We start from the raw sequence: 10648 nt of genomic DNA on the forward strand, positions 1-10648 counted from the left end.
GGACACTGGACCTCCTGAGTGGGTCTGAGGGGACACAGCTCTGCTCCAAGGGCATGCAAGGGGATATTGAACACCTGAGGTGATCAGAGGGGACACAGCTTTGCTCTGAGGGCATGTGAGGGGATTCTGGACCCCCTGCGGGGGTCTAAGGTGAAACAGCTCTGCCCTGCGGGCATGTGAGGAGACATTGGACTTCATGCTTGGGTCTGAGGGGACACACCTCTGCTCCGAGGGCGCATGAGGACAGGACCTGCCCTGTGTGGTCTGAGGAGACACAATCCTTCCCTGAGGGCACATGAAGGGACATCGACCTTCCGTGGGGGTCTGAGGGGACATAGCTCTGCTCCGAGGGCACCTGAGGGGACATTGAATCTCCTGAGGGGGTCTCAGGGGACACAGCTCTGCTGCAAGGGTGAGTGAGGGGACATAGACTTTCCGTGTGGTCTGAGGGGACACAGCTCTGCTCCGAGGGTACGTGAAGGGACATTGGATCTCCTGAGCAGTCTGTGGAGACACAGATCTACTCCGAGGGCAGGTGAGGGGAAACGGACCCTCCGTGGGGGTCTGAGGGAACACCGCTCTGCCCCAAGGGCATGTGAGGGGGCACTGGACCTCCTTAGGGAGTCTGAAGGGACACAGCTCTGCTCCGAGGGCAGGTGAGGGGAATTTGGACTTCCTGAGGGGGTCTGAGGAGACACTTTCTGCTCCGAGGGCATGACAGGTGACATTGGACCTCCTGAAGAGGTCTGAGTGGAAACAGCTCGGTTCTGAGGGCACGTGAGGGGACATGGACCGTCCTTGCGGGTCTGCGGGGACACAGCTCTGTTCCAATGGCGCGTGAGGGGACATTGGAGAACTGAGGGGGTCTGAGGGTACACAGCTCTGCTCCAAGGGCATGTGAGGGCATAAGACCTGCCCTGTGTGGTCTGAGGAGACAGAAGCCTTCCCTGAGGGCACGCGAGGGGACATGGACCCTCTGTGGGGGTCTCAGGGGACACAGCTCTGCTTCAAGGGCACGTAAGGGGACATTGAACCACCTGAGGGGATTAGAGGGGACACAGCTCTGCTCCGAGGGCATGTGAGGGGACGTTGAATCTCCTGAGTGGGTCTGAGGGGACAAGCTCTGCTCTGTTTGTGCGTGAGGGGACATGAACCTCCCGATGGGGCCTGAGGGGACAGCTGTGCCAGAGGGCAAGTGAGGGGACATGGACCTTTTGAGGGGGTCTGAGGAGACACAGCTCTGCTCCAAGGGCATGTGAGGAGAGAAGGCCTGCCCTGTGTGGCCTGGAGACACAATCCTTCCCTGAGGGCACCTGAAGGGACATCGACCTTCCGTGAGGGTCTGAGGGGACATAGCTCTGCTCTGAGGGCATATGAGGTGACATTTGAGCTCCTAAGGGGGTCTCAGGGGACACAGCTCTGCTCCAAGGGTGAGTGAGGGGACATGGACCTTTCACGTGGTCTGAGGGGACACAGCTCTGCTCCGAGGGTGCAAGAGGGGACAAGACTTGCCTTGTGTGGTCTGAGGAGACACAATCCTTCCCTGATGGCACGTGAGGGACATGGACCTCCACGGGGAGTCTGAGGGGACTCAGCTCTGCTCCAACGGTGCGTGAGGGGCAAGACCTGCCCTGTGTGGTGTGGAGACACCATCCTTCCCTGAGGGCACATGAAGGGACAAGGAGCCGTTGGGGTGGGAAACACTGCGGGGACACAGCCCTACACTGAGGGTGCTTGTGGGCATGGACTTCCTGAGGGCTCTGAGGGGAAAAAGCAGCGCTCTGAGAGTGCTTGATGGGGCACAGACCTTCTGTGGGGGTCAGCAGGGACACAGCTCTGCTCTGAGGGCACATGAAGTGACGTGACCCTGCCCCAGGGGGTCTGAGTGATACAGTTTTGCTCCTAGGGGGTGTGAGGGGTCATGGACCTGCCGGGGGGGGGCGGGGGCGGTGGTCCGAGGGGGTGCAGTCCTGCTCTGAGGGTACTAGAGGGGACGTGGACCATCCATCCATCAGGGGTCCTAACAGGGTCCTGGCTCTGCCTTCATTTTTAGAAGTGAGGTCTGGCTGTGGGGACCCGGTCAGAGGGTGCTGGGTCAGTGGCTCTCATTGAGCACTGGGACACACAGGCTGGACTGTGTTCAGCTATAACCCTGTTGTCTCCTCAGCCAGCCCCAGAATGATCCCAGCCCGAGGCTCCCACGGCCAACTGAAACAAGCCTTGCCTGGGGCAGAGGAGCCTCCTCTTGGGCAGCGTAGGGGACTCTAGAGCCAGACAGGGGTCTGGGCCCTGGCTGGCTTCCCGTGTTTGCTGTGTGATCCAGGGCAAGCTGCCTTCCCTCTCTGAGCCTCAGCTTCACCTCTGAGGTCAGGCTCCTGTCTAGGTCTCTTGGCCTGTGTGGTCTCAGTACCCCGACCTGCTCCCTGGTGGGCCCCCAGGCTAGCTCTTGGCTGCCTGGACAAGGACTTTACCTTTCCCTTGGGCAGACCTGGGGCCCTCAGCACTGAAGGCCAGGACATCCCCAGGTGAGAGGCTCCCTCCTTCTTCGGCATCCCGGTCATGCAGGCAGTGGGGCCAAGAGGGTGGGTGTGGATCCTGGGCATCTCCTTCCCATCCAAAGGCTGGGGGTCAGGAAAGGGGCCAGGGTCTGGGAGGCAGAAAATTGTATCCCAGGCCTAAAACCATCCCTTCAGGCCTCAGCCTTCCATCTGTGCGTGAAAGGAGGGAAGGTGGGGCCCTTCGTGTGCCTGAATTAATTATGCCCCTGCCACCTGCAGCATCTGTTTTAGGGGGGTAGAGAGGAGAGTTTCAACGCCCCCAAAGGCTTCCTGACTGGAAGGCCTGATGGTTCTCAGTCCCAGTTCACAGACTGCAGGGTGGGGACACGGCCAGCGGTTCTGGCAGGGGACTCTGTTGATGGACAGCCCCATGGGGCTCCTGTTGGCTTTGCTTCCCAATGGCGAGGAGGAGGGGACGAGGCCAGGCTGGGAGGACGGGGTTCTGGGCATGGGACACCGGGCTTGTGACCACTGCAAGCTCCCTTCTCAGAGCTTCAGTACCTGTGGCTCCAGACTCCAGGCCCTGGTGCACGAGGCCCTCCACCTGCTCCTCTCCACTCCCCACGCGGTGCTCTCCAGTCAGCCCTCCTTGGGGGCCTCTGCCCCAGCACCCTTTTCCTGCTGCAGCACGTATGAGTCAGGGGACGGCCTTGGTGTGAACCACGTCCTGGCCCAGCCCAGAGGCGAAACTGTCAGGCTACCTGCCCCCAACAAGCGCACCCCAACCAGTGAGATAGAGAGGTGTGCTGTGTGTCTGTTGTTATGTGTATGTGTTTGTATATATGCTTATTTGCATTTGCGTGTGTTTGTTTGTATATGTGCCTAGTTATATGTATCTGCTGTGTCTATTCGTACTGTCAGTTTGTAGTTCTATTTGTATCCTGTGTCTGTGTGTTGGTAATGTGCTCATGTTTGTAATATGTATCTGTGTGTCCATTTGCATGTGTGTCTTTTGGTGTGTCAGTGTGCGTGACTGTACTGTGTGTGTACCAATATGTCTGTTTGTATTTATTGGTATGTCTGTGTATATGTGTGTGTCTATTTGTGTGTGTGTGTCTGTGTGGACCCGTGGTCTGAGAACGCCGCCTGTGGGTGGAATTTGGCCCAGAGACATGTTTGGTTTGGCCCTCATAGTATTTTCAACATCTTGAGCCAACATTTAAAAATCAGGATATTTCACATAAAAATTCAGCTTTTCAGTTTCTTTTAAAAATTCAGAAGCCCTGGCAGCCTCGGGCCTGCGTTCCCATGAGGCCACTCTCCTCCAGAGCTGCTCAGAGGCTGCCTCGTCCTCCCACCCTCCACAGCCTCACCACTTTTCTCGCCCAGCAGCACCTTGAGGATGACTGAGTTTGTGATCCCAGAGTGTGTGGTCATGACTGAGTGTAAGCCTCGTTGCCAGGGAGTGTGTGCACGAGTGTATGGGACGAGTTCATGTGTGTGTGTGTAGGGGGGAGGGTGTGTGTGCGCATAAATCCATTTTGCAATGGGGGGCGTGTACACGTGAATGCGTGTGTGCATATGAGGTCAATCTGTGTCAGTGGGCTGAGCGCATGTGTGAATGTGTGCGTGTGTGCATTAGGCAAATGTGAGTGTGTGGGGGACATGTGAGTGCCTGCATGTGTGTAGGGCATCTGTGCGTGCGGAGGTTTAGGTATGTGAATGCATGCGTTTGCAGGTGTGTGTGCGTGGGGTTTGTGTGGACATATTTGTGGCCATGTGGAGTGTGTGAGCCACTGCGGTCTGAGCATGCTCTGCACAGGAGCTTCTTTTGGCCTTTGAGGGGGAATCGGATTCCGGGTTTCTGGCTGGGCCACCTTGTGGGATTTATTTCTGTCTCAGTGCCGACCAGAGCCCTGAGTAATGGGAACATTTTAAGAAAACCAGTAAATACATAGAGAAAGGGCAGGCTGGCCGGGAAATAGGCTGGACACCCCTGCCCAGCCCACAGCTGCCAGAGGCCCTGAGTCCAGGCCTAAGGCAGGGAGGGAAGCAGCCCTAGAACCCAGCATGCTCAACCACTGTGCTCTATGGATACCCACTTCTGCCCATCCAGTGGGTGAGTCCCCTACACCACCTGGATGGCCCCTGGATCTAGGCATCTTTGCAGCTTGGCTCTGAGCAACAGATGCTCAGGACAGGCCCAGGGGGTGCCATGTCAGACCTGGCCCAGGGGCTAAGGGGACCTGACCCTCCAGGTGGGGCCCCTTTCCCAGCCAGGCTACAGTGGGTCCACATCCCTGAGTATTCTGTCCACACACGTCTCACACATACGTAGACCTTCCCTCGGGAGGGATGAGGCTGCCTGTGACCTGGCAGGGTTGGTGCTCCCCACAGGGTTGGGAGGGTACGCAATACACTCCACTTGGAGCCCACACACCCGAAAGTGCCTGGTGCCTGGAACCTGCGGAAGGCTGGTGTCGGTGGGGCAGAGTGGAGGGTTCTGTTGCTCCCCAGGACATGGCCACCACTGTTCTGGGTTTCAGGCTGACTGAGCCCCACTCCCGGGATCACCTCTGATATCAGCCCCTTAAATGACACAGGCCCCACGGGAAAGGATGGGGTGCTTCCTCTGGTGGGGTGAGGTTCCTTACAGAAGATCCACTTCAGCAGCGGGAAAAGCAGGCTATGCTGACCCACACTCCCCCTGCAGGGGCCCTGGGTCAGTGTCTTCTGCTGCCCCCCAGTGGCCGTGTGTGGGCAACAGGGGAAATAAAGGCTACACGGAGATTCTTATCCATAAAGGTCTGCTGGCTGAATAGAATTGCTGGGCTCTTGGCCCTAGATCCCCACCACTCACTACCCCGCACTGTGATGCCCAGTGAGATGGTTTGGGGAAAGCCAAGTCTTTTAGACTGGTCTGAGGAAAGGAACGTGGCTCCTAGCACAGATCCCGAGACCACTTGGAAGGTCAGCTCCTGGAGAGCAGGGCAACGTCAGGTTTACAGCTGCATCCTTAGCCCCTGGAACAGTGTCCAGCACAAGGTGGATACTCAGGAAACAGGATGAATTAATGCCTGAATCCCCAGCTCCTGTAAGGGTGCTGCAGCAGGCCCCAGATGCAGCTCAGAGCCCCATGGAGAGGTCACCTGAAGGTGAGCAGGAGTCTCGCACACTGAAGGCCAGGGGTGGGGAAGAGCAGCATGAAACCCCAACAGGGGACTTGGCCTGGACGATGCCTTGGGCTTGAGGATGCACAGGTAGAGTCCAGGGGACTTGATTTGCCCAAACTGGTCACCTTCACACAATTCACCTGCAGCCCACTGGGCTAGACAGCATCTTCCCTTGTAACTTTAGGGGCTATGCCTCTCTGTGACCCTGCGTCTGCGATTCCTCACCGTGTTACAGGCCCTATACCAGCCCGGATGTCCACCTGGCCTCTAGGGTCCTGTCCCTGCAATCCCAGGTATGACTTCCTCCCAGCCCTCGTGCTGCCTTCCCTCTTACCCAGAGGCATCAAGCGTGAGTCTCTGGGCCAGCAGGCCCTGTACTCCTGTCCTCTGCTTGGCAAAGGGGTATCCATGCTGTTGCCGAACATTTCAAACCTGACACCTCTCCTGAGATGACCCAGAGGCCAGATGTCCTTGAGGATTTCCAGCAGGAAGAGGGGCCTGGAGTGTTGGGAGGTCAGGGCTGTCCTGGAGGAGTGCCTGGTGAGCCAGGTAGCAGTGGGCACACCGGGGCTCCATCCACAGAGCTGGGCACTGCCACTTGGCCCATTTCTTCAGCCCTATGACAAAGGGGCTGCTGGGGCCTGAGAGTCTGTTGCTGGGGCCTGTCCCTCCAATCAAGAGTACTGTATTATTCTAGGTAGGAGTCCTTTATCAGATATGGGGTTTGCAAGTACTTTCTTAGTCAGTAGATTTTCTCTTCATCCTTTTAACAGGGTCTTTGTTGGAGCAAAAGCTTTTCATTTTGGTTGTCAAATTTGCCCTTTTTTTTCTTTATGAATCGTGCTTTCTCATGTCTAAGAACGCTCTTCACCAAGCTCTAGGTCCTGAAGGTTTTCTCCTATAATCCACTTTAATTTTTGTATAAGGTCTGAAGTGTAGGTTGGGGTTCCTTTTTGGGACCTTTGGATGGATATCCAATCACTCCAGCACAATTTACTGAAGACTGTCCTTCCTCCATTGAGCTCATTTTGCACCTTTGCCAAAAATTAGTGAGCCATACCTATGTGGGGCTACTTCTGAGTTCTCTGTATTCTTCCATTGATCTATGTGCCTACTTTTCCACCAATACCACCATCTTGATTACTGTAGCTGTATAATAAGTCTTGAAATGGGTTGATTGACTCTTCCTGCTTTATTCTTCTAGTTAAAAATTGTTTAAGCTGTTCTTGTAACCTTCCTGATACATTTTAGAATAATCTTGTCTATATATAAAAATCTTACTGAGATTTTGATATGAATTGCATTAAACCTGTGTATCAATTCTCCAGTAAAACCACCTGAGCTTGGAGATGTCTTTTTCAGGGGTTTAAAAATTATGAATTCAATATCCTTAATAGTTACAGAGCTATGCAAATTATCTTTTTCATTTGGGGTGAGTTATGGCAGTTTGCACTTTTCAAGGAATTGGTCCATTTCATCAACTTGTCAAAATGTGGGTATTTACAGTACCCCTTTATTGTCCTTTTGATGTCCATGGGGTCTATGGTGATAGCGTTATTTCATTCCTAACATGCCTAATGTGTGTCTCCTCTTTCCTTTTTTTCTCTTTTTATTTATTTTTGGCTGCACTGGGTCTTCGTTGCTGCGCATGGGCTTTCTCTAGTTGTGGTGAGCGGGGGCTACTCTTCATTGCGGTGCACGGGCTTCTCATTGCGGTGGCTTCTCTTGTTGTGGAGCACGGGTTCTAGGCGTGTGGGCTTCAGTAGTTGTGGCACGTGGGCTCAGTAGCTGTGGCTCGTGGGCGCTAGAGCATGGGCTCAGTAGTTGTGGCGCACAGGCTTAGTTGCTCCATAGCATGTGGGATCTTCCTGGACCAGGGATTGAACCCGTGTCCCCTGCATTGGCAGGAGGATTCTTAACCACTGCACCACCAGGGAAGTCCCTGTCTCCTCTTTCTTCGTCAGTCTTTATTTCTTGTTAGTCAATTACTGATTTCTGCAATGTTTACCACTTTCTTTGCTCACCACTTCTTCCTGCATCCTGTGGCAGGCACTGCTGGCTGCCTTCCCGGTACTCTTTCTACCCTTCTTCCTTTCTCATGGAACCTCAATTTCAATCATGGTGGCAATGTGCCCAGCTTAAAATACCCTTACTCCCCACATGTCTGCAGTTAGGGTTGGATCTGACACAGTAATGGCTGATCAGATGTGAAGGAAAGCATGGGGGACAGGGCTTGAAGTCATGGTTTCTTCAGCTGGCTTGCCCTTTGCCCTTCTCCCTCCTGCCTGTAGCTCAAACCTGGGAGGTCGGTTGCGGGGGGGGGGGTGAAGGCCTCCAAGAGAGTTAAGGACAGCAGCTGAGGACACAGAAGGGACTCACGTCCTTCGTGGTCTCAAGGAGTCACTGTACCACCTTAGACATAACACAAGAAAAAACCCCTCCTCACTTAAAATCCTGTAGGTGAGCATCTGCCAAATGTCATCCTGATTCCCATATCCTTCTCCCTGCCCCCTCCCTCCTCCTCCTGCTACGGAGCATCCTTTAGTAGTTCTTTCAGCAAAGATCAGTGCAGAGTAAACACTTAGTGTCATAAGCCTGAAAATGTCTATCTTGCCCTTATTATTTATTATTGAGCAGACTGACATTTATGTTTCCTCAGCACTTAGGAAAAATTTGTCTTCTACTATCTATCATTGACTGATGAAAAGTGGAACTCATTCATTAGTAGGCAAACTTTCCGTTGTTGTTGTTTTTTTTCCCCTCCTGTAGCTTGTTGGAGTTTCCTCTTTCCCCTCAATGTTCTAATCTTGACCATTGTAGTGAAACTGCAGATGTAGCCATTAAAAAAATTCTACTTCATACTCATTGAGTAATTTAGGTTGTGGATTCTGGAAATTTCTTTTAAAATTGTGTGAAATACAGTACATACAACCAAAAAAAAAATGGAGAAAATGAACGGATAAAGAATAAAATGAATTCCCACCCCTTAAGCCAAGAAAAAGAACATTATCAACACCTCAGAGGGCCCCTTCCCAGAGCTAACCACAAGCCTGATGATGAGGATCATTGCCTTTGCTCTTCTGTGCCGACTTTACCACCCATGTGTGTATCCTTAGAGAGTGTATTGTTCTACTCTGCCTGTGTTGGAACATCACACAAATGTCTCATACTTCTTTTCTTCTGTGACCTGCTTCTTTTAAAAAAAAAAAATTATTTATTTTTGGCTGCGTTGGGTCTTCGTTGCTGCGTGCGGGCTTTCTCTAGTTGTGGCGAGCGGGGGCTACTCTTCGTTGTGGTGTGTGGGCATCTCACTGCGGTAGCTTCTCTTGTTGTGGAGCGTGGGCTCTAGAGCGCAGGCTCAGTAGTTGTGGCACACGGGCTTAGTTGCTCCGTGGCATGTGGTATCTTCTGGGACCAGGGCTCGAACCCGTGTCCCATGCATTGGCAGGTGGATTCTTAACCACTGCGCCACCAGGGAAGTCTGACTTGCTTCTTCTGAGATGTATCCACAATCTTACACGGGGCTATAGCTCATTTCCTTGCTATAGAGTATTCCACTGTCAAAACAATAACTCATTGTGTTTTACTGTGTGTATGTGTGCTATTATGAACATTGCTTCTATTAGGGTTCCTGTCCCTGTCTCCCGGTATTCTTGTGCAACAGTGCTCTAGGACACTAATAGTGGAATTGCTGGTCACTGGCTGTGCACCAGTTCAACTTTTGCAAAAGTGGTCTTACCGACCAGCATTCCCACATGTGGCAGGTGGGAGGCCCGCTGCTCCACAGCACACCAGGGTAGCTAGTAACCCTTCTGTCTGAAAGTCTCCCTTGTCTGGCATCACCCCAGCTAGCTGAGCTTCCTTCTGTTGATTTTGAGCATGACAGAGCTTTTCTAATCCCTTTCAATCTGTTTGAAAGACTGGGTTTAGGTTTCTTTTTTTAAATGACATCAGACAAGAGTTTTTTTTAAAAAAAGCAAACAGGTACATTAATAGTAATTAATGACATATTTGGATTTATCTGTCCCACCTTTTTCTCTCTTTGCCTTCTTTTGGATAATTTATTTTTCTCAGTCCATTTTTTTTTTCTTAATTTCTTTGGAAGAGGTACTAGGGACTTCCCTGGCGGTCCAGAGGTTAGTACTCTGCGCTCCCAATGCAGGGGGGAGGGGTTTGATCCCTGGTCAGGGAACTAAGATTCCACATGCTGCATGGTGAAGCAAAAAAAAAAAGAAAAAAAAAAGAAAAAAAGAAGGGGTACATTCTATCACTCTATTTCTATTTTTGGCGTTATCCTAGAAATGTCAGCCTGTCTGTATACCAGAGTCTTTGCTCTCTTCCTGAGTGAGCTTGGTAGATGGCTGTAATTCCAATCACCGATCACCTCAGGACTTACTATTATTGTTGTTATGTACCCTAGCCCTTGTTTTACTTTTACTTCACAACACATATTTGTTTTATAAGGTTAACGTCTACTTAAATTTACACTTTCTTTCTCTTCATTCCTTCTTACGATCTCAGATTTTCCATCTGGGATTCAGTCTGAAGACATTCATTCAAAAAAAGACATTCAGTTTTTTTTTTTTTTTTAAGGAGAATGCTTATTTCTTTTTTAAAAAAACAGCTTTATTGAGATATAATATATACCTCATACAATTCACCCATTTAAAGGTACAATCCAATGGCTTTTAGCATATTCACAGACTTGTACAACCATCACCATAATCCACTTTAGAATATTTTCATTACCTCAAGATAGATTTTTTTTAAAAAGTCTGCTGGTGACAAAACCTCTGATCTTGTTTGTCTAAAAATATTTTGTACTTGTAACATATTTTCTCTGGGTATAGAATTTCAAGTTGACAATTACCTTTTGTCCAGTTAACACTGATGCCAGATGGTACCATTCCAGTTAACACCGGCTGTGTTTGAGACATTTGCTGTGGGCTTGCTCTTTGAAAGAAAATATAATCTCTA

At 51.3% G+C, this 10648-nt stretch overlaps 1 long non-coding RNA gene across 1 annotated transcript in view; it reads right to left on the minus strand.

Annotated features, from left to right (window-relative positions):
* Window positions 1-6997, minus strand: part of LOC137232364 (uncharacterized) — a 30282-nt gene extending 23285 nt beyond the window's left edge. The window contains exons 1-2 of the long non-coding RNA XR_010946997.1: window positions 2472-6997; window positions 1513-1659 (exon numbers count right to left, since the gene is read on the minus strand). This is a non-coding gene — a long non-coding RNA (uncharacterized lncRNA). The remainder of the gene's footprint in view (window positions 1-1512; window positions 1660-2471) is intronic.
* Between the last annotated feature and the right edge of the window lie 3651 nt (window positions 6998-10648).

Source organism: Pseudorca crassidens, chromosome 10 (assembly GCF_039906515.1).
Source record: "Pseudorca crassidens isolate mPseCra1 chromosome 10, mPseCra1.hap1, whole genome shotgun sequence".
Classification (NCBI taxonomy): Eukaryota; Metazoa; Chordata; class Mammalia; order Artiodactyla; family Delphinidae; genus Pseudorca; species Pseudorca crassidens.